Raw genomic sequence first — 23,622 nt, 5'->3', positions numbered from 1 at the left:
AATTAGGACTTTACTGTCAAGAAAATAAAGTTTAGGATTTTTTTGTCAAATCGTTGAAAATATTGGGACTTTAATGTATATATCCCTTTTTTGGTTAGAAATTTAATGGTATGAAACTCTTTAAGCATAAGAGTTATTAAAACTTTCCCTAGTCAGCTAGATCCTATTGAAATCATTAACGTTTGCTTCTTGTTAAATCATTTTTTTACTCAACAAACCGACATTAAAAAAAATTGAGATAATCAAGAAAGAAAGAAAAAAAGAATCAGGGTTGTGTTGGTTATTTGCAGTCCCAAAAATGGAGAAATAAGAAACCGAAAAAAAAATGAAATTACCCTTCTTTCCCTTCTCCACATTCACACCTTTTTGGTTAGGCATGTGTTGTGTGTGTTTGCATAATCTGTTCCCCATTTTTTAGTTCAAGATTTGTTGGCGAAGCAAGAAGAAAGTTTTACAAGTCTTTTCACCCTTTCTCGCTCTCTCTTTTGCATATGTTTCTCGTGATCGTGATTGTGTCAAGGTAAAAATGATGATGATAAGAAAAATAGTGGTGCTGCAACAAAAGTCACAATTAAATGTTTCTTGGGTTACGAAAATACACTAAAGTCTCAATATTTTCAACGATTTGACAAGAATGTCCTAAACTTTATTTTTTTGACAGTAAAGTCTTAATTGATGATTTGACAAGAAAGTCCTAAACTTTATTTTTTTGACAAAAAAGTCACAATTACCGGCTAACCAGAAAAAAAGGATAAAAGTGTCAAAAACTGTCAGTAATTTAGACTTTTACTGTAAAAAAAAATTAGGATTTTTTTTGTCAAATCGATAAAAATATTGTGATTTTACTGTATATATCTCATTTGGTTTTATAAAATATAAAAACCAAGAAAAAACAAACGGAAACAAAATTTATGAAATATATATTTTAGGAATTATATATATATATATATATATATATATATATATATATATATATATATATATATATATATATATATATATATATATATATATATATATATATATATATATATATATATATATATATATATATATCTTCAAAATTATTTATCACAATACAATGAATCAAAAGAAAAACGGACAAGAAGCTCTCATTCAAATATTTCAAGAAACCTCATGTTCTTTATTTTATTCTCTACATTCTCAAGATTATTATTGTTTTTTTTAAATTCTGATTTTTAAAGTTCCGCTCTTAGTTTATTATTATTCGGGCTTGAAGATAATTTCTTAACATTCACAAATACTATGTTTGGTGCAGAGGTAAGTTGTAGGGTAAACATGGTCCTTTAGTTAAAGAAGGATAAGGAAATCAAAATTATTGTTCCAAATTTATTACCTTTTGTGTCCATACCGACCCGTCACAAACCCTTTATGGAAAACCACTCAAGTTTTGATATGCGACTCCTTTATCGAAATTTACTCCTCAACAATTTGATTCTCATCGCCATGTTAAGTTTTCAACCTATAGTTTTACTTATATTAATATGGAATATTTCAACTCCAAAAATCTTGAAAGGCCCAAAAATCATTTGATATTTATATTTTCCGACATATTTATAAATATCATGGTTACAAGGTATTTTGGGTGTATAAAATGTGACTGGACAATAGGGTTGATAAATGCCAGCAAATTGATGTGTTGACTGAACGGCATGGTAGATAGGGGTCCCCAATATAAGAAGGTCTCCCATTACCTCTTTTCATTTCAAATTATCAAAACACTCCTCTTCATTGTGAAGGTGTGAAATTACCATTTTCTTTTTGTAACCTTGGTGTGTAACACATTTTACTCGATTAGTTTACAAAATCTACATTAATTTCTTCACATGGTTAAAAAAGAGGAATTTACACTTTCAAGCTAAGGTAGTAAGGTTGTAAATGAATCGTCAAATGATGTATCCATAATATGATTGAAATGTCTCTTTCATGTATTTAAGGGTACTTCGATATATATATATATATATATATATATATATATATATATATATATATATATATATATATATATATATATATATATATATATATATATATATATATATATATATATATATATATAGGTTCAAATGTTTCTCACATCTATTATGTGCTAGAATGCTCCAATAAGAATTGAGTAAACATTAAATATATATTAAATGATATCCATATTTATAATTCTTTTTTATGGAAACTAATTTAATTCGTCATTAATGTCAATAATAATATTTTTTCAGAATGAATTCATATATAAAATAATAAGAGTGTATTCTAGGAGAACGAGAGTATATTTTACTAGAATACACTCTCATTCTTCATATTCTATACAACTTTATTGTATTTTAAGTGAGTGAGTCCTGAAATAATATTATTACTGACATAAAAACCTAGATACGAATTCATTCTGAAAGAATGTTATTGTTGACATTAATGACGAATTTAATTAATTTTCATAAAGAGAAAAATTATAATTATGGATATCATTTAATATCAATACAATTATGGAAACCATTTAATATCTATCATTATTTAATTAAATAATAATATAATTTTACTAAATTCCTATTGGTGCATTCTAGCACACAATAAATGTAAAAAACACTTTAACCTAGCCATATATATATATATATATATATATATATATATATATATATATATATATATATATATATATATATATATATTGAAAGAGAAAAATTAGAAGGTTCTCAATAAAAAAACGAAAAATATTAAGGCTACACAGAAGAAAATGGAGAATAAATACTAATTAAGACCAAACCTTAATGGGCTAAAGCCTAAAGGGCCCATGAACATGTGGGTTAACAGCATATAGACTAACATCCCCATCAAACTCACAATGTCAAAGAAATAAGCATTGAAAGTTTGTCACACAAGAAACGAAACTGAGATGTCGATAGAGCCTTCGTAAAAATATTCGCAAGCTGCAACGTTGATGAAACAAATGGAAGCGATATGGTTTTGAGCTGTAAGTGACGATGGGTGAAGTGACAATCAATATCTATGTGCTTCGTCCGCTCATGGAAAACATAATTCTTCGCAATTTGTATCACATTTTTGTTATCACAATGAAGAGGGGTAGGTGAAGAAATGTGAACCCCTATATCTGCAAGAAGCCACTATAATCAAATAATCTCACATGTAATCACAACCATAGCACGATACTCAGCCTCCATGGAAGATCTAGAGACAACGTCATGTTTCTTGTTCTTCCATGAATTGAGAGATTCTTAAAGAAATACGCAAAATCTGGTGGTGGATTTACAATCATGACGATCCCCATCCCATTCAGCATCACTATAGGCACGTAACTCAAGAGAAGACGTTGAGGGAAACAAGAGTGTTTGAAACTGAGTGCCACAAAGATATCTCAGAATACGGAATACAAATCCCCAATGAACAGAGGTATGAGCAGTAACAAACTAACTGACAACATAAACATCATGAGCAATATCCAAACGACTAACTCCGAGATAAACCAAACTTCCCACAACAATGTCATAAAGATTCAGATCAGACTAAGGAACACCATCAGTAGGAGAGTCCCATGCATTGGTTTCTAGAGGAGTATCAATAATCTGATTGTTAGAAAGGCCCGCCCATGTAAACAAGTCAAATATATATTTAGTCTAAGAAGAAGATACCCTTTTTTAGACTGGGCTGCCTAAATACCAAAAAAATAACGCAACAAGTCCAAATCATTCATAGAAAATTGATGAGCTAGATCATGCTTCAAAGACTGAATACCACCATGGTCATCACGAGTAATAATCATGTCATCCTCATATAAGGACACAAGAATCCGTCCTGCACTGAAGCATCTAACAAAAAAAAGTCGAATCATGATTAGTCTGGAATAATCCAAGAGAGGTAATCACTGTGGAGAATTTCTCAAACCAAACACGAGGTGCTTGCTTGAGATCATACAAAGCTTTGCGAAGCTGAAAAACCTCAAACGGTTGGTGCTGAATTTATGGGGGATGAGACATATAAACCTCTACATGGAGGTCGCAGTTCAAAAAATCATTCTTGACGTCCATTTGAATGATCTTCCACTGTAGAACTGATGCAACTGCATTCATAGTATGGACTATCGTCATCTTTGCCACCGGGAAAAAGGTTTCCTCATAGCCAAAACCGTGTTGTTGGGAATACCCTTTTGTTACAAGTCTAGCCTTCTACTACTCAACAGACTTATCGACTTTTGTTTTTATCTTGTACACCCAACGACAACCAATCATATGTTTCCCAGGAGGAAGGGAAACCAAATCCCATGTATAAGTTTGATGAAGAGCAGTAAGTTCCTAAGTCATAACATTCTACCAAACAAGATCTAATACAACTTCTCTATACGATTCAGGTTCATACAAATGATGAATGCTCGTTATAAATGAAGAAAATGGTCATGAGTATGTAGCGTAAGCAAAATCTGGAAGCTCGGTGGAGTTAATAGGATGAGTAGACCTCCTGAGGGGTGGTGGAGGTGGGTCATCAATCTCAACAGTCGAAGGGGCAGACTCAGGAATAAGAGGAGTCGAGGAACTCTATAAAGAAGTGGGCGATTCATAAACTGGAGGATCAGGCGGCATAGATGGGTCTCAAGCCTCTATATCCTCATCAAAAGGATCAATATCCAGAAGATATAACTTCGTTAAATTTTGGGTTGTAGTAGGAATCGAATAGAAAGGAATATGTTCCAATAAAATTACATGCCCAGAAACATATAACTTCTGAATCACAAGATCATAGCAACGATATCCTTTCTGTTCAACACCATACCCCCAAGAATACATAAATAGTATATTTCGGTCCTAACTTGTTCCTCGAAGCATGAGGATAAAGAACAAAACAAGTACATCCAAAGACTCATAGAGCAGAGAATTTTGGTAGGTGACCATATAGCTTCTCAAAAGGAGACATTCTTGAATTAAATGTAGTATGTATATGATTAATCACATAAACAGTAGTTGAGACTGCTTCTCCCCAAAATGCACTAGGAATCTACGCAGACAAGAGCAATGAGCGGGTTGTTTCAATAATATGACAGTATTTTCGTTCTGCTACACCGTTTTGATGAGGAGTATCAATGCACAATGATTGGTGTATGGTACCATCAGAAGCAAGTAATTGATTAAAATCATTAGAGGTGTATTCACCCCTAAGTCACACCTGAAGCACTTCCTCACAATTGAATGTTGAGTTTTAAAAAGAGCTCTAAAATTGTTATAAATGCCAACAAAATCACATATGTGTTTCATAAGATAAACCATGGTATATCGAGTATAATCATCTATAAAAGATACATAATAGGCGAACCCACCTTTTGTGGATACTGGTGCAGGACCCCACACATCTAAACGAATAATATCAAAAGGAGCAATAGAACAAGACATACTTTTAATGAAATGTAAAGTAGATAATTTTGCTAGTTTGTAACCACTACGATCAGAAATATCACAAGTGTTTAAATGAACCAAAACACCACTAGAGGCTACAATATTCAAACATGATACAAACACATGTCCCAAACGAGAATTCCAAAGATAAAACTGAGACAACAAAGGACTCAAATGAAAAGAAGACAAATCAATGATGGAGGCAGCAACAGTAGATACTTTGAGAACCTCCAAGACATAAAGTTATCCCACCCTACGGTCGATCCTAATCACCTTCTAAGTGTGTTGGTCATGTATAACACATATGAAATCAGAAACAACACCCAATTATCAGACTTACACAACTGGCTGACCAAAACAAGATTCAAAGTGAGTTTGGGAATGTAATAAACATCAGGAAAATACATATGAGAATTAGAAATAGACCCAACACCCCAACTGTCATAGATGTATCACTAGCAAACATAACAAAGACAGATGGCATGCGTAACAAAAAAGTAAATAATGACAAATAAGGAGATGATGGGTTGCACCAGAATCTAAAATCCACAAAGATGAAGGTATACCTAGGGTACTGGATGAAGTAGGATCATAATGAGACATAGATGCATACATGGCAGTAGGATTGGAGGTCAAATACTTTCTGAAACTCTCAAAAACCTTGGGATCCAATGCAGAAGGTGGCATGTTTTCAACTGACTCAATGTCAACTAATGGAGCAGTAGCAGTAGCAATGAACTGTAAAGGGTGAGGTGAACGTGGCTAAAACTTCTGCTAACCAGACCTATTTTGTTGTCCCGACTGAGGCTGACTAGATTTACCCTTGTTGACTAACAATGTGAAGTTGTGTTTACATGTAATAATGCGGAAAATACCTTAAACTCTTAAGGGTACATGCAACCTAATTTGATCTATGTAATAACTCTACTGAAGTAACATTCAATTGAATAACAAAATTCTAAACCCTAATTAAAATCAAAATTCAAAAGGATAACAACATGCCTCTGATTTGTTATTGTAAACAAACCCTTTGATCCAACTAGACCAATCCAATAGTCTCTTGAAAACTAGCTTCAATTGTGTGCAATCCTCTAATGGTTCACACCCACAACACAAGAGCCCTAGAAGATTTAGGAGAGAGGGAAGATGTAGGCAATTTTTGGCTATGGTATATCCAATTGCATTGGCCGAAAATCCTCAAGTATTAGGTCCTATTTATAGCTGACTAGGAAACACCTAGAAACCCTAATTTGAACATAAACTAATATTATTTCAAATAAGGTAATTATCTAGTTTTTGTTTATCTTGATGAAGGCTTCGAGAAGGCTCCAATAGAAGCCTCCAAACCGTCAATCACATGGAGTTCTAGAACCTACCCTCTACTCAACTTTTGAACAATTAAAACTATAGTCTTTCAACTTTTAATTAATTCTAATTAACCCAAAATTAATTCCAATTTAATTCTAATTAATTATAACTATTTCTAATTAATATATTAATAAACATTTATCTCTCTCTAAAATCAATTTAAGCAACTTCTTGGTTATGAGGGAAAACCAAAAAGGGCTTTACTTTTATTCATCAACATTATACCAATTTGGTTATGACCTTAGTGTGACATCCCCAATTGCACAGCTAAAAAAGATCAATTTGTTAATGCTTTATTTGAAAATCAGAGTATCCTTTTGAAGAATAATGTTGCATAATTTCTTCCCAAAAATATGATAAAGATATTATCAAAGCATTTCCAAAGAAATGTATTTTAATCATATTAAAAATTTTAGGATGTCATTGTCAAGACACTACATAAGCATAAACTGAAATAGTACAGGTCCTACAGATATCTATTATTCTAATGGCCTATAATCAATAGATCTCTCATCAGATCAACACTCATGTGCTCTTTTTCCACTACCTATAATACAAGAAACTAAGTGGGTCAGGGTTGGGAGCCTGGTGAGCACATATGGTTTTTAACCCACAGTAATTAAGTTCTTTAATTTCATCAAATAATTTAACTTGATTACCCGTTCCTGTTATCCTCACTTTTTGTCCCTAAAGTATCTAATTTAAGGGACGTATCCTAAGGATCATCATCAGGATAGACAATACTATTTAGGGGATTCCTCAGCAATATATGTCAGTAAGGCAACCATGAGGGGGATGGAGTACACCGGGTGAACACATCGTTCACAAACACCTACAGGTTGCGAGCCTGCTAACATTCCACTAGACTGTCTAGAATAGTATGTGGCCATCATCCATACTTCGATATATGACTGGGTCAGCTTTCAACATCGAGGCCTCTCATCATCTTTCATCATCTATATCATCTACCCATCTTTACCCAACATATTTATCGGTATAAAATACATATACAATTTAAATCAAGTAAAAAATGTATAAATCGTTCATCCAACATAGATATCAGGAACACGGATAATAGGCACATATAGCACGTAATTTATAATAAATACTTCATATCTATGTGTAAGTTGAAAGTAACTATGCACTCACTTGTTAAAGTAATGACTCGAAATTTGGGCAGCGCTTCGCTTCTAACAATATTCTTTTCCTTCGACGAAATATAGTATCATTATTACTATATTTTATTCTAATATTTATTGCAACTAATTATTATTATAGATTCAGAATTAACTCAAAATCTACTTCACGATCTATCAAGTAAGGAACAACCATGTAGGATTATATCGGAGGTAGGATCTGTTTGGTATACGAAGTAGATTGTTTGGAAATCTCACTTTAAACAGCTCACTAAATCACAGCCTAGATATCATCTCTGTAAGTAGATCAATCAGTATAACGACTTTGAATCACTGATAAATCTTTTTTATAGGTTCATAATAACAATAATGAACTTAAACATAAGTTATACTTAAAGTAGGGTAAGTATAACTCACTTACAAGGGGGTTTAGCGAGGTACCGGGTCTGCGCGGGCAAAACTTCTAAGTCGAAAGCTCTTCTTCTCGGGGCCTTATGGCGCTCTGGGACTCACTTCTAGCACTTAGGTAGTGCTAGGTATAGGGGAAGAGGGTTTGGTGGTATTTGGGAGAGAAGTTGAGAAAAGGTGTGAGAAAAACAAGTGATCTGCGCCTCTAATTATAGGCTGGAGCTTGGGCATACACAGGGCGTAATAACCCTGTACGCTGGGAATACTCGATAAGTGGGGCGTACCAAGCTCTACATTGGGCGTACCAGTTCCACGTGTTAGCATCGCATGCGAAGCTGTGGGGAGGAAGGTGTGGCTGAGATGGTGTCACGTATCACCTCCGGAACTTAATAGAAAAATTAATTATCTTCTAAAATCTGTAACTTTTGCATACGAGCTTCATTTTTGACGTACTTTATATCCACGCGTACGTAGCGGCGTGATCTACAACTTTCGTTTAGACTCCTTAGGCTAGTTTTGATGGGTTTTAGACATAAGAACTTTCCTATGTGCACATACAACCCTATAGCTTGGATCTAGGTTTCTCTAATTGAACATGAAATATATCCAAGACTTTCATGGCTAGATCTAACGTAAACTAACAATCAAAACATATGAAAATAGATCTAGAATAATACCTTGAGTTACTTGCTTGAAAACCTTCTTCTTCTTGGAGCTTAGAGTCACAAATGTCACTCCTCTAATGGCTTACAAACACTAACTAGCAAGAAGATGATTTGAGAGAGGTAAGGAAGAGAGAAATCGGCTCTAGGGTTACTCCAATAACAAGGGTGCCGATTTCCACAACCCCAAGGGGCTATTTATACTGTGAGCTCCTAGGGTTTCCCCCTAAAACCCTAATTGGATAACTTAGCCTCAAAGAAATCCAATATCCCTTCTAGATAAGGCCTTGGACGATTTCTAGGTGATCCACATCCCTAAAATCATCCACCCTATATCCATAAGGATTCTTAGCTCAAAATACAACTATCACACATTTGACAGTTTATACCCCTTTCTTCAATTAATCTCTTTAAGTCACCAAATTAATTCCCAATTAATTTATGACTTATATTAATCAAATAATATTATTATTATTCCGTTAACATATTATTCTTATAATACATTAATAATAATATCTCTTCTCTCTATATAAATCATCCTGTCAAGTTGCTATGGTGAAGGCAACCCAAAAGGACCATGCATAATCGGGTCAAGTACTTACCAAATATAGTTACAGCCTTAGACACTAATCCAACAGTCTCCCACTTGGATAAGTCTAGTCACTATAAACGCAAACACAATCTGATTAACAATCGTAGCTCTCAAAGACGCTGTCAACTCTGATCTTATCAGTAACTTGTCCTTTAGATAAGGGATCGTATAGTCCTCTGTTTTGATATCGTGCAGACGATTTCGTGAAACATTGTCATACTTATTGTCCAACAACTATTTTCTCGATCTCAGATTTATTTGACATAGAACTTAATTGAACACATCAATTCAGTCCTGACCGGGCCCATCACATAGTTCAAATTAAATCATCGAGCGGCCGTGATATCGCTTTTACCCTCTTAGGATAAAAGTAACAGATAAACTTCGACTTATATGCATTTACTTATCGACTAATCAACTATACACAACAATGCGTTTTATGACATCAATTTACTGATGCGTTTTCGCATTATCAATGTATAACCAATTAGTAAATAATAAACCATATATCTAGGTTTTAAGACCATATTATATTATCGTCTCGCGATAACTCCAAAGTGATTCCAGCAAGCGCGGGTTTATTCCAATGCTCAAAACTTGTTCATAAGCACTCATGAACGTTGCAACAAACCTTTGCTATGTCTAATACCATTTAGACAATCTACACACCAATTCATGACGATCTTTATTCATACCTACTTCCAACATATGAACGATTGTGGACAGCTTGAATAATGCGATTATTCTTAATAAACACAATTATTCTGGAAGTCAAAACATGCAAAGTGAAACAATAGCTTAACAATTAACATAAAATAGTAACTTTACTTATAAATAATACTCCTTTATTTAATCATCAAATGTCAATTACATTTATCTATTACATGTTTCTAAAACTATCTAATCCAAACTAATATCATCCTTCAGCCCCATACTCCTAGCATGCTGCAAGTGCTTAACCCTGCTCAGTCCCATCGTAAGCGGATCTGCTGGGTTATCTTCTGATGATATCCTCTTAACCATGAGGTGTCCTTCTTCTACTCAATGTCTAATAAAGTGATATTTTCTGTCGATATGTCGAGATCTATCACGATCCCTCGGTTCCTTGGTCAAGGCAACCGCTCCTTCATTATCACAGAAAATTTCCATGGGCTCCTTTATAGCAGGCACAACTCCAAGATCACCAATGAAGTTCTTCAACCATATTGCCTCCTTTGACGCTTCGCTCGCTGCAATGTACTCTGATTCGCACGTTGAATCAGCTATAGTTTCCTGTTTGGAACTTTTCCAAGTTACTGCTCCTCCATTAAGGGTAAAGATCCATCCCGAATGCGAACGGTAGTTGTCCCTGTCGGTCTGGAAACTGGCGTCACTATACACTCGCTCCTTTAAGTCATCACTCCCTCCGAGGACTAGAAACCATTCCTTAGTCCTCTGAAGGTACTTAAGGATGTTCTTGACCGCAATCCAATGCGCTCTACCAGGATTCCCTTGATATCTACTGACCATGCTCAAAGCAAAGGCCACATCAGGACGAGTACAAGTCATAGCATACATGATTGAGCCAACTGCAGAAGCGTAAGGTACTCGACTCATTTAAGCTATCTCGGCTTCGGTACTCGGACTTTGTGTCTTACTCTACTTTGTATTACTTTGTATCGGTAGCTCTCCCTTCTTCGAGTTCTCCATACTAAAACATTTTAGCACTTTATATAAGTAAGTGTTCTGACTAAGTCCTATTAGTCTCTTACTTCTTTCTCACTATCCTTATTCCCAAAATATACGAAGCCTCTTCGAGGTCCTTCATAGCGAAGCACTTCCCGAGCCAGGACTTTACCTCCTGTAGAGTCGGGATGTTGTTTCCTATGAGCAGTATGTCATTGACATACAAAACAAGAAAGCTAACTATGCTCCCATTGGCTTTGACATATACACATGATTCATCTTCGCTTCGTACAAATCCAAACTCTTTGACTTTCTCATCAAAGCAAAGATTCCATCTGCGAGATGCTTGCTTAAGTCTATAAATGGACTTCTCAAGCTTGCACACTCTATTTGGATGCTTCGGATCGACAAAACCCTCTGACTGAGCCATGTAAACATCCTCAGCCAACTTCCCATTAAGGAAAGAGGTCTTGACATCCATTTGCCATATCTCATAATCATGAAATACGGCAATGGCTAGCATCACCTTAATAGATTTTATCTTAGCAACTGGTGAGAAGGTCTCATCATAGTCAACTCTGGGAGTTTGAGTAAAGCCCTTTGCCACTAGTCGTGCCTTATACGTGTGCACATTCCCATCCATGTTGGTCTTCTTCTTGAAGATCCATTTTCACCCAACCATCTTACGTCTGGGCACATTGTCAACCAAATTCCAAACTTGGTTGTCATACATGGACTGAATCTCGCTGTCCATCACCTCTTTCCATTTTGCTGACTCCGGGCCTGCCATGGCTTCCTTATAGCAATTAGGTTCATCTAGATTTATTAGTGTACTATCACTAATATACGTTCTCCTTTGGTAGTAATATGAAAACCATACAACTGGGGTGAACTCTAACTCTTTCGGAACGTCTAAGAGGTAAGGAGTCGTCAATTGGTTCAACCGGAGTTTCCTCCTTGGGTTGAGCACCAATGGTAGAGGTTCCTTCATCACTCGACTCTTGAATCTCTTCAAGATCGATCTGCCTCCCACTGTTTCCTTGGCTTATGAGTTCTCTCTCTCGGAAAACCCCTCTCCTCGCAACGAAGACAACATTGTCACTCGGTCTATAGAAGAGATATCCAAAGGATTTATGCGGGTAGCCGATGAAAATACATCGCTCACTACGAGGTTCGAGCTTGTCATGAGTTTCTCGTCTTACGAAAACTTCACAACCCCAAACCTTGATATGTGCCAACGAGGGAGATTTCCCTGTCCACATCTCGTGAGGTGTTTTGGCAACCTTCTTTGTAGGGACTCGGTTAAGGATATGGGCGGCAGTCTCTAAGGCATACCCCCAAAATGAGATAGGTAGTGAAGCACGACTCATCATAGAACGAACCATGTCTAACAAGGTTCGATTGCGCCTTTCTGCCACACCATTTAACTACGGTGTCCTAGGTGGCGTCAATTGCAAAACTATTCCGCATTCCTTGAGATTGTCGTGGAATTCAAGACTTAGGTACTCTCCTCCTCGATCAGATCAAAGTATCTTGATTTTCCTGCCCAATTGATTCTCCACTTCATTCTTGAACTCTTTGAACTTTTCAAACGTTTCAGACTTGTGCTTGATTAAGTAAATATACCCATATCTACTATAATCATCGGTGAAAATCAAGTAGAAGCGGTTTCCATCCTTTGTGGTGGATCTAAAGGGCCCACATACATCGGTATGTATGAGATCCAATAAACCCTCACCCCTCTCACAAGTGTTAGTGAAGGGTGACTTGGTCATCTTTCCAAGTAAACAAGATTCGCACGTGTCATCTTCCCTAAGGTCGAATGACTCCAACACTCCATCCTTTTGGAGTTGGGCTATGCGTTTCTTGTTGACATGTCCAAGACGACAATGCCACAAAGATGCTTTATCCATACTATTGGAAGAATCCATACACAACACATCATTTCCTAAGTTATCTACAACCATAACAGTTTCATAAATTCCATTACAAGGCATTGCTTCAAAATATAAAACACCATTTAGATAAGCATAAATCAAACCATTCTCATTATTAAACGAATATCTAAATCCTTGTTTAAACAAACCATGAAAAGAAATGATGTTTCTTGCCATATCTGGCGAGTAGCAACAATTATTTAAATCTAAATTTAATCCATTACTAAGCACTAAAGAATACACTCCAATCTTGGTAACAGGCGATGATCTTCTATTCCCCATGATTAGATTTATTCTTCCAAGCTCCACATCCCTATTTCTTCCTAGTCCCTGCAAATCAGAACAAATGTGGTAACCACACCCTGTATCAAGAACCCAAGAAATAGCATGGGATGAATCATTAGATTTAATTGTGTATATACCTGCAAAAGACAGCTTGATCTTTCCATCCTTGATGGCTTGCAGATATTCCGGGCAGCTTCTCTTCCAATGCCCTATTTTGTGGCAATGATGGCACTCTACCTCTTTTGGGTTAGGGTTAGGCTTAGCAGGATCAACCTTGGTCCCACTTGAAGAGGAACCATCTTGGTACTTTCCCTTGCGGTGGTTGTTTGAAGAAACCTTCCTCTTCTTGCTCCTACCCTGCCCTATAGCCAAAACAGGAGCAGCGGTTGGTGCTGGAGTTGGTGCAACAGACTTGTCCTTTAGGTTGCTCTCAGCAGTCCTTAGGAGTCCTTGGAGTTTGCTTAGGGTGACCTCTTCCTTGTTCATATGGTAGGTCATCCTAAATTGGTTGTAGCATGAAGGCAAGGAGTGAAGAACAATGTCGATGGCCAAATCCTCCCCAAAGTTAACATTTAACTTGCAAAGATGATCAACATATCTTTGCATCTTTTGCAAGTGCACGGTTAACGATTCTCCATTTCCCATCTTGGCGGTGATCATGTTGGTGATGATCTCATAGCGCTCTTGCCTCGCGCTTTGGTGGTACCTCTCCATCGAGTCTTGATGCATTTCATAGGGATACATGTCCTCATAGGACTTTTGGAATTCTTGGTTCATAGTGGCTATCATGATGCTATGGACTTTCATTGCATCACGTTCATGTGTCTCAAAGACAGCCATCTCTTCGGGAGTAGCGATTTCCGGGTTGACCTTCTCGAGCTTTTCGTCGAGGACATACTCTTTGTCCTCGTAGCGTGGAATGGTGCGAATGTATCTTATCCATTCGCTAAAGTTCGTACCATCGAAGGTCACCTTTTGGCAAAGACTCATTAAGGTGAATGAGTTAGCAGCAGCGTTGTTTGCGTTCGACATCTACAATTAGAAAGGACAAAGTTTGATTAGAATTGGATCCCTAATAAAACACCCAAATGAAAAATTAGGGCTAGGACCCAAAAACATTATTTACATACTAGAAAAGGGATACCGTAATCCAATATGCAAATAATTTGGAGGTAAGTGAATGACGATTCACTAATTCTTCACCACGAAAACATAACCTTAAGTTTTATTGAGAGTTCCTAGATTTTCTTTGAGATTCATTGAACCTTTCAATGGCATGTTTAAATCTCGATATGCCCCTTTAGTTTGTGACTGGGATACCGAGGATCACAAAGCGGGTGTGAATAACCATGCAAATCTACACGGTGCCTTCATTGTTACAATCACCCATTCAATGTGCCGGTAAACCACACACGCTCCATCGAACTATGATAAACAATGAATCACCCTTTGCCACCTTTGCTTAGAACCAATTAGTGTGTCGGTAAACCACACACGCTCCACTAACTTCTTAGAAAGGGTGCAAAGTGTAATTTCATGGGATTGCATCAATTCACTTTTCCTAAAGTAGCTAAGATTGGGAATTTTATAAAATAGTTTAGTTACTTTATAGATTCATTATACTTATTAATGAGGAGAGAGAGTTGCCCTATCCTACCCATTCGGATAACGACCCTCCACCGGTCAAGCAAGCGGTGGGTGTGAGTGTACACCCATTAAGCGCCATTTTATAGGCACCAACCTTATACCCACCTTATAGACCGGCTTTGTGAATGAGGCCTACTAACGGTAAGACTATCATTTTAATTTTACTTATATATTTATTAAGCCTTTAATAATATAATAGTATAGGGTTGAATATTAAACTTGTAAAATTCTAGGGGTTGAAATTTAAATTCTTCTAAATTAAACTATTAATCACAAAATTCAAATTTCAAAACTTTGGGATAAATTTTGAACTTTTCAAAAACAATAAGGATCAAATAACAAATAATTCAAATTAAACAATTAATTTCATAATTATCTATATTTGACCTAATCCAATTTTAGTCATTAGATAATTACCAAATAATCTTAAATAGTCCATATTTATCATATAAATAATTAATATTTCAAATATTTGAAATTATCTATTGTTATGTCAAGGATAATCATTAAATTAGGTTAAAATTCGGATTTTTACATAATAAAACGATTTTGGTATCAATCCAAGACAAAACAACAACAAAATCCCGAATTATCCTCTGTCTGACGCTCGGACTCGTCGAGTAGGGCCAACTCGCCGAGTCCAAACACTGACTCGTCGAGTTGGGTCGGACAGAGGGCAAGAAAAACGATTTTTAGCAAGCAAAACAGTTAAGCATCATATTCAATTGAAACCAATCATGGCTTTGATACCACTGATGGGTTTTAGACATATGAACTTTCCTATGTGCACATACAACCCTATAGCTTGGATCTAGGTTTCTCTAATTGAACATGCAATACATCCAAGAATTTCATGGCTAGATTTAATGTAAACTAACAATCAAAACATATGAAAACAGATCTAGAATAATACCTTGAGCTACTTGCTTGAAAACCTTTTTCTTCTTGGAGCTTAGAGTCACAAATGTCACTCCTCTAATGGCTTACAAACACCAACTAGCAAGTAGATGATTTGAGAAAGGTAAGGAAGAGAGAAATCGGCTCTAGGGTTACTCCAATAACAAGGGTGCTGATTTCCACAACCCCAAGGGGCTATTTATACTGTGAGCTCCTAGGGTTTCCCCCTAAAACCCTAATTGGATAACTTAGCCTCAAAGAAATCCAATATCCCTTCTAGATTAGGCCTTGGACGATTTCTAGGTGATCCACATCCCTAAAATCGTCCACCCTATATCCATAAGGATTCTTAGCTCAAAATACAACTATCACACATTTGACAGTTTATACCCTTTTCTTCAATTAATCTCTTTAAGTCACCAAATTAATTCCTAATTAATTTATGACTTATATTAATCAAATAATATTATTGTTCCGTTAACATATTATTCTTATAATACATTAATAATAATATCTCTTCTCTCTATATAAATCATCCTATCAAGTTGCTATGGTGAAGGCAACCCAAAAGGACCATGCACAATCGGGTCAAGTACTTACCAAATATAGTTACAGCCTTAGACACTAATCCAACAGTTGACTTTATTTTTAAAGTTATATTTTAGCAGACTTAGACAATTAAAGTCCGTTAAAAATTCATAACTTTGTCGTACGTCCGATTTTGACTGTCTGTATATCGTTGAGCTCTTATTAATGACATCGTCAATTCTCATTTAGGTTGTGTTGGCTAAAAATCGATCGATCTAAAATTCGATTTTTGGGCTGCATACTACTATTCTAAATCTTAGAAAAATCAGAACTTCTCTAACAAGGTTAGATTTGGATTTTCTTTTTATGTACGTTCTTGATTTAGCATATACTAAGACTTTCATTTATATTGCTAAGGATAAAAAGTAGTTCATCAAAAAATCACTTTTTTCGATAAATGACGCCGTGTCGGTTTAGTCGTACAACTTCGACGAGTCATAACTTATTCGTTATAAGTCGGATTTCAGCGTTCCTTATATCCCCAAAATCCTTGTTACGACTACTTCAAGTTTCTTCATAGATATTGGGTCTATATATTGTTTTATTTTTTATGCATATTTTGATGCGTATTTTATTTTATCATTATAAGCACATATATTGCACATATATCAGATAATACTCAAATACTTCTTCTTTATTACTTCAAAATAGGTTACAATTATTGACCCTAGCTATTAAATAATTATAATAATTTTTGCCAGAACCGTGGGCGTTATAATTCTCTCCTCCTTATGTAACATCCGGACTTCCAGGTATACGGTTTATTTATTTATTTTTGAGGACTATGGAGCAACTCGACGAGTCGGTGCTACAACTCATCGAGTAGAGTCGCGTTGTGCCACATAGGATTAATAATCTACTCGACGAGTAAGAGAGTTGACTCGCCGAGTAGACGCTGTGAAGTGAAACCCTAAATCCCTAGGTAGCACTTATAGCCTCATTTGTGGCTCATCAGCTTCTTAACCTTTCTGCGTGAAACCCTAAACGAGTGTAGTGAGCTAAGAGAGTCTCCAAGCTAACCTTGAAGGATTTTTAATGCATCTTTGAGGAGGAAGAGGAGTTTGTTCAACAAGGAATACGAAGGAGTTGTTGGGGTTCATGCCATTTCGTCCAGATTTTCAAGAGGAAGGTAAAAAGCTTGAATATTTCCCCTTTATTTGGTTAGATCTCATGAGTTGAGAAATTAGGGTTTTCATCACATTTTATTTTGGGACTTAGAGCATACTAAGTTATAAGTGGTTTAAACCTCAGATTTGGACCTTGTGAGGTCCCTAGAGCCCAAAGGTCCCAACTTTATTCATCCATATGAGGAGTATGGTGTTTAACACCTTGTGAGAACATGTATTGGTAGATGGGAGCCAAAACCACCATGCATGAGTGTAAAGATTGAATCTTTACGTGACAATCGAGCTTTAGGATGGTAGATCTACTGTTTGGAGTTATAGATCTGCCTTAAAACGTCTGAATGAGAAATCAGATCGAAGAGACTCGCCGAGTCCATGAGCTGACTCGACGAGTCGATTAGGATTTGTCCCGATGAGTTGAACCATGCGATAGCTCGACGAGTTAGGGGTTAACTCGACGAGCTAGACCTTCATAAGACTCATGAGGAACGAGTGGACTCAACAAGTCACATGAGTGTACTCGGAGTGTCAGGTCAAACCTGGACTGTTGACTCGAGTTTGACTTCTGTTGACTTTAGGGTTTGGTCAACATGAGTAATGGAGACCATGGAGGGGTAAAATGTTCTTTTACCCATTCCAAGAGTTAGAGAGAAAAAGAAAACAACCTTTGGTATATTTGAGTATGAGTAGAGTATTAATTAGAGATGACTATCCAACGTGTTAGGCGGAGGCTAGTTCGAGATTTCTGAGTACGAGACTTTTATTCGCTAGCTTACGAGGTGAGTCTTCTCATTATACTTACCATGAGTGGTATATTTGTGTGACTGATATGTCTTATGTTCTTATTTGTGTATTGCGATATTCTACATTATGTCTTTGTGATTTATGTTAAGTATTATTATTATGAGCTTATGGAGTTAGGACCGGAGGGTCCACCCGATTTGTGGGACCGGAGGGTCTCCACTGGAACACATCGACCGGAGGGTCGTATTGAGCTAGCCTCGAGTGGATAATGCAATGTGTGTGGTATTTTGGGGAACTCATTAAGCTTCGTGCTTACCGTGTTATGTGTTTTAGGTACTTCCGAGGATCGTGGGATGGCCCCGACTTGATTGTACACACACTCGCATTGGAGATATGTTTGTGGAGGATTATGGATCTGTGATAAACAATTTTTGAAAAAGTGCATTGATATTTGATATTTGAGATTTTTGAGAAATATGACATGTGTTTATATGTGTTTGAAAATGAAAAATTTTGGTATGCAATTTACGTCGTTACACCTTAGGATGATTCCGTCCCGGAATCATGCATCAACAAACAAATGTGGATAGCGACTCATCATGTCACTCTCTATTTCCCATGTGAGGTTCAGCCCATTCAAATGTTTCCATCGCACAAGCTATAGTTCGACCATCTTGCGTCGCAACTTCTTTGTCTTAAGGTCAACAATTGCTTCAGGCTCTTCGACTAACCTCTTTTCTTCATCAATCCTTATTTTTGAAAGTGGAATTATATCGGTAACTTCGAACTTCCTCAAATAAAACACATGGAAAGTGTGATGAATACCATCTAGTTCTTCAGGAAATTCCAACTTGTAAGCTTTATTCCCAATCATCTGAAGAACCTTGAATGGCCCAATAAATCTTGGACTTAACTTTCCTTTCTTTCCAAATCTTATAAGTCCATTCCACGGTGAGACATTGAGCAATACCGGATCTCCAACTTCAAATGTTATTGGTCTTCGCTTCTTGTCAGCATAGCTCTTTTGGCGATCTTGATCTGCTAACATCCTTTCTCTAATCACTTTTAACTTTTTAGCAGTCTGATGGACTATTTCGGGACCCATAAACTGCTTTTCTCTGACCTCAATCCAACAAGAGGGCGTACGACACTTCTGTCCATACAAGGTTTGATAAGGTTCCATCTTAATGCTCAAATGGTAACTATTGTCGTAGGAAAACTCTACCAGGGGTAAATGCTCATCCCAGTTACCTTGAAATTCTAGGGTACATGCTCTTAACATATCTTCCAGTGTTTGAATTGTTCTTTCGCTCTTACCATCAGTCTATGGATGGTAGGTTGTACTTAAACACAACTTCGTACTCTTTTCCTCTTATAGACTATTCCAAAATCTTGATATGAAATGACTGTCACGATCCGATACAATCGTTAAAGGTATACTGTGAAGTCTTACTATCTCCTTCACGTAAGCAATTGCAAGCTTATCTATAGACCACCTCTCATTGGCTATTATGAAGTGTGCGGTTTTTGTAAAACAATCCACAACTACCCAAATCATATCGTGACCATTCTTCGTCCTGTGTAGTTTAGTCACAAAATCCATGGTGATGTCTTCTCATTTACCCGTCAGTACAGGTAAAGGTTCTAAACTCCCATATGGTTTATGGTGTTGCGCTTTTACTCTCGCACATGTCTTCCTATTTACCCATCAGTACAGGTAAAGGTTCTAATCATATCGTGACCATTCTTCGTCCTGTGTAGTTTAGTCACAAAATCCATGGTGATATCTTCCCATTTACCCATCAGTACAGGTAAAGGTTCTAAACTCCCATACGTTTTATGGTATTGCACTTTTACTCTCGCACATGTTACACATTCTGCCACATACTTTGCGACATCGAGCTTCATCATTGGCCACCAGTAGTAAGGTTTCAAATCCCTATACATCTTAGTGCTGCCTGGATGAATCGAGTACATGGTCCTGTGAGCTTCTTCCATCAGAATATCCCCTTATTCATCCCATCTTAGGCACCCAAATCCTATCTTGGAATACATTCAATCCTTGACTATTTGTATTGAATACCAACGTTTTGCCTAAACTTTCTTCCTTTCGGTCATTTTGCTCTAAAGCTTCTTCCTGAGCTTTCTTAATGTTTTCCAAAAGTGTAGAGACAACTTCTATTCTTAACGCTCGTGGACCTTTTCTTTCCAAGTTTACTTTTCGACTTAGAGCATCAGCTATGACATTTGCTTTACCAGGGTGGTAAAGTATCCCACAGTCGTAATCCTTGAGTAATTCTACTCAGTTTCGTTGCCTCATAATTAATTCTTTTTTATCTAAGAGATACTAGAGACTTTTATGATCAGTGAAAAGTTTGCACTTTGTACCATAAAGATAATGCCTCCATATCTTTAATGTCAATACTACCGCTGCCAACTCCAGATCATGAGTGGGGTAATTCTTCTTGTGCTCTTTCAATTGTCAGGATGAATATGCTATTACTTTATCTCTCTGGGTCAGAACACAACCTAAACCAACTCTAGATGCATTGCTATAGACGGCGAAGTCTTCAACTCCGACAGTTACAGAAGGAATCGGTTCTTCACACAACTTCTTCTTTAATTTCTCGAATGCTTCTTCATGTTTTGTCACTCCATGTATATGTAGCTCCTTTATGGGTCAAAGCTGTCAATGGAGCAGCTATCTAAGAAAAACCTTGGATAAACCTTCGATTATATCCAACGAATCCCAAAAATCTTCGAATCTCAGTGGGATTTTTGGTCGTTCCCATTTCATCACAGCTTCAATCTTTGTTGGATCAACCATTATTCCTTCTGTTTAACCACATGACCCAATAATTGGACTTCTCAAATCCAAAAATCACATTTAGAGAACCTTGTGTACAACCTCTCCTTCTTCGAAACTTCTAATACTTTTCGCAGATGCTTACCATGCTCATGATGTCTCTTTAAGTAAACTAGAATGTCATCTATGAACAGTATTAAAGATTTATCGAGGAATGGTTTACAAACCATGTTCATCAAATCCATAAATGCAGTTGGATCATTGGTTAGTCTAAATGACATGACCAAGAACTCATAGTGTCCGTATCTTGTTCTGAATGCGGTCTTCTCGATATCTTGCTCTCACCTTCAGCTGATCATATCTTGACCTAAGATAGATCTTTGAGAAATAGTTCGAACCTTGTAGCTGATCGAATAGGTCGTCAATCCTTGGCAATGTATACTTGTTCTTTACCGTTGCCTTGTTCAGCTCTATATAGTCTATGCACATCCTCATGCTCTCATTCTTCTTCTTTATGAATAACACCGAAGCTCCATAAGGTGATGAACTAGGTCTAATGAAACCGTTGCCTAACAACTCCTGAAGTTGTATCATAAGCTCTTTCATCTATGTTGGTGCTAATCGGTATGGTGGTTTAGCTATTGACGTAGATCCTCAAAACTGGTCTATTCAAAACTCTACTTGTCTATTAGGGGAAATCCAGGAAGATCTTCGATAAAGACTTCCGGATAGTCACACACCATTGATATTATTTGCATCTCTTTCTTTTCCTTCTTTGCATAGATCACAAATACCAAGTATGATGTGCATCCTTTGGACAAAGATTTTCTGGCTTTCATCAGGGAAATGATTCCAGAATTTACTATATGTTTATCCCCGTACACCATAAACGACTCATTTCCAGGTGGGTTTACTCTCACCATCTTCTTCCTGCATAGTATCTCAGCATCGTTCTCGCTAATCTAATCCATTCCAAATACGATGTTGAAACCGTTCAACTCAATGGGCAACAACTCCTCGTGGAATTTATTCCCGTTCAAGTCGATGGCGATGTTTTTAATGCAATCGCTAACTGGTGTGAATTTTCCACTAGCAACTTCTACAACCAAAGCATTATCAAGTTTATCCACAGACAATGCTAGTCTTCCACCAAATTTATGCGATTTAAAGGAGTACTTTGCTCGAGAGTCAAACAATATACTGGCAGACAATCCATTTACAAGAAAGGTACCTGAAGCGACATTTGCTTCATCCCTTGCTGCTTCTAGGGTCATTTGGAATGCTCTTGCTTTTGGCATTGGCAAAACATTAGGCCTTGCCTTCTTCTTCTTCTTCTTCTTCGGGCACTCCTTAGATATATTCCTTTCTTCATTACATCCGAAACACACCTTCTTGTTGAATGTGCACTCATTGGCGTAATTCACAGACTTTCCACACTTGAAACAAGTCACCTCCTCGCCACATTTTCCAAAGTGATTATTTTTGCACTTTTCACACCATTTTGCTTCACCCCCCTCCTCCAAACTTCTTTAAACATCCCAAAAATATGGTCCAAAATTTTCATTTTAACTCATTAATAAAAACCATAAGTATCATTCATCATATAAAAGTCAACAATCATGTATCTCAAAAATATCATAACATCTATCAATATATCAAAATCATATGTCAAAACATCATAATGAATCCTCCCAGCCTAAAAGTTGTAGTTTGTGCAATGTAGTCATCCCGAGATCTTCCCCTTACTAGCGGAAATACCTGAAACCAAAACTGAAAACGATAAGCACGAAGCTTAGTGATTCTCCCCAAACTACCACATACCATACACATATTCTCATAATCGCATATAACATACATTAGGCCTCGCCCTGCTACATCGGGCACTGCCTGACATCGGCCTTGTCCAAGATTGGGCGCCCTCCGGGCATCGAGCAAAACTCGGAATACATATGAGCATAACTACTAATCCACATAACATGAGCATAACCACCTAATCATAGACATATAAACATTCCTCAGTCCCCGCCCGACATCGTACCTAAATCCGAAAGCATATAAGCATTCCTCGGGAACCACCCCAGCATTGGACCATAGTCCGGAAACATACAAAATAACAAACACATGCAAGAATCACAGAGACATCAAGCATACTAACATTCTTCGGGTACCGCCCTGACATCAGAGCGAAATCCAGAAAAACATATAAACCTACATCGGGCCCCACCCGACATGGAATCTTAATTCGGAACATACTAACATACATAAACGGGCTGGCCTTGGTGCCTTCGACCTGTTCCTACTAGAGGAAAACTCACCTCAAATGTCGAGTGAAGTAGCTAAATGTCTCTGCTC

Source organism: Lactuca sativa, chromosome 4 (assembly GCF_002870075.4).
Source record: "Lactuca sativa cultivar Salinas chromosome 4, Lsat_Salinas_v11, whole genome shotgun sequence".
NCBI classification, from domain to species: domain Eukaryota; kingdom Viridiplantae; phylum Streptophyta; class Magnoliopsida; order Asterales; family Asteraceae; genus Lactuca; species Lactuca sativa.
The sequence above is the reverse complement of the archived record's forward strand: the minus strand, read 5'-3'. Positions refer to the sequence as shown.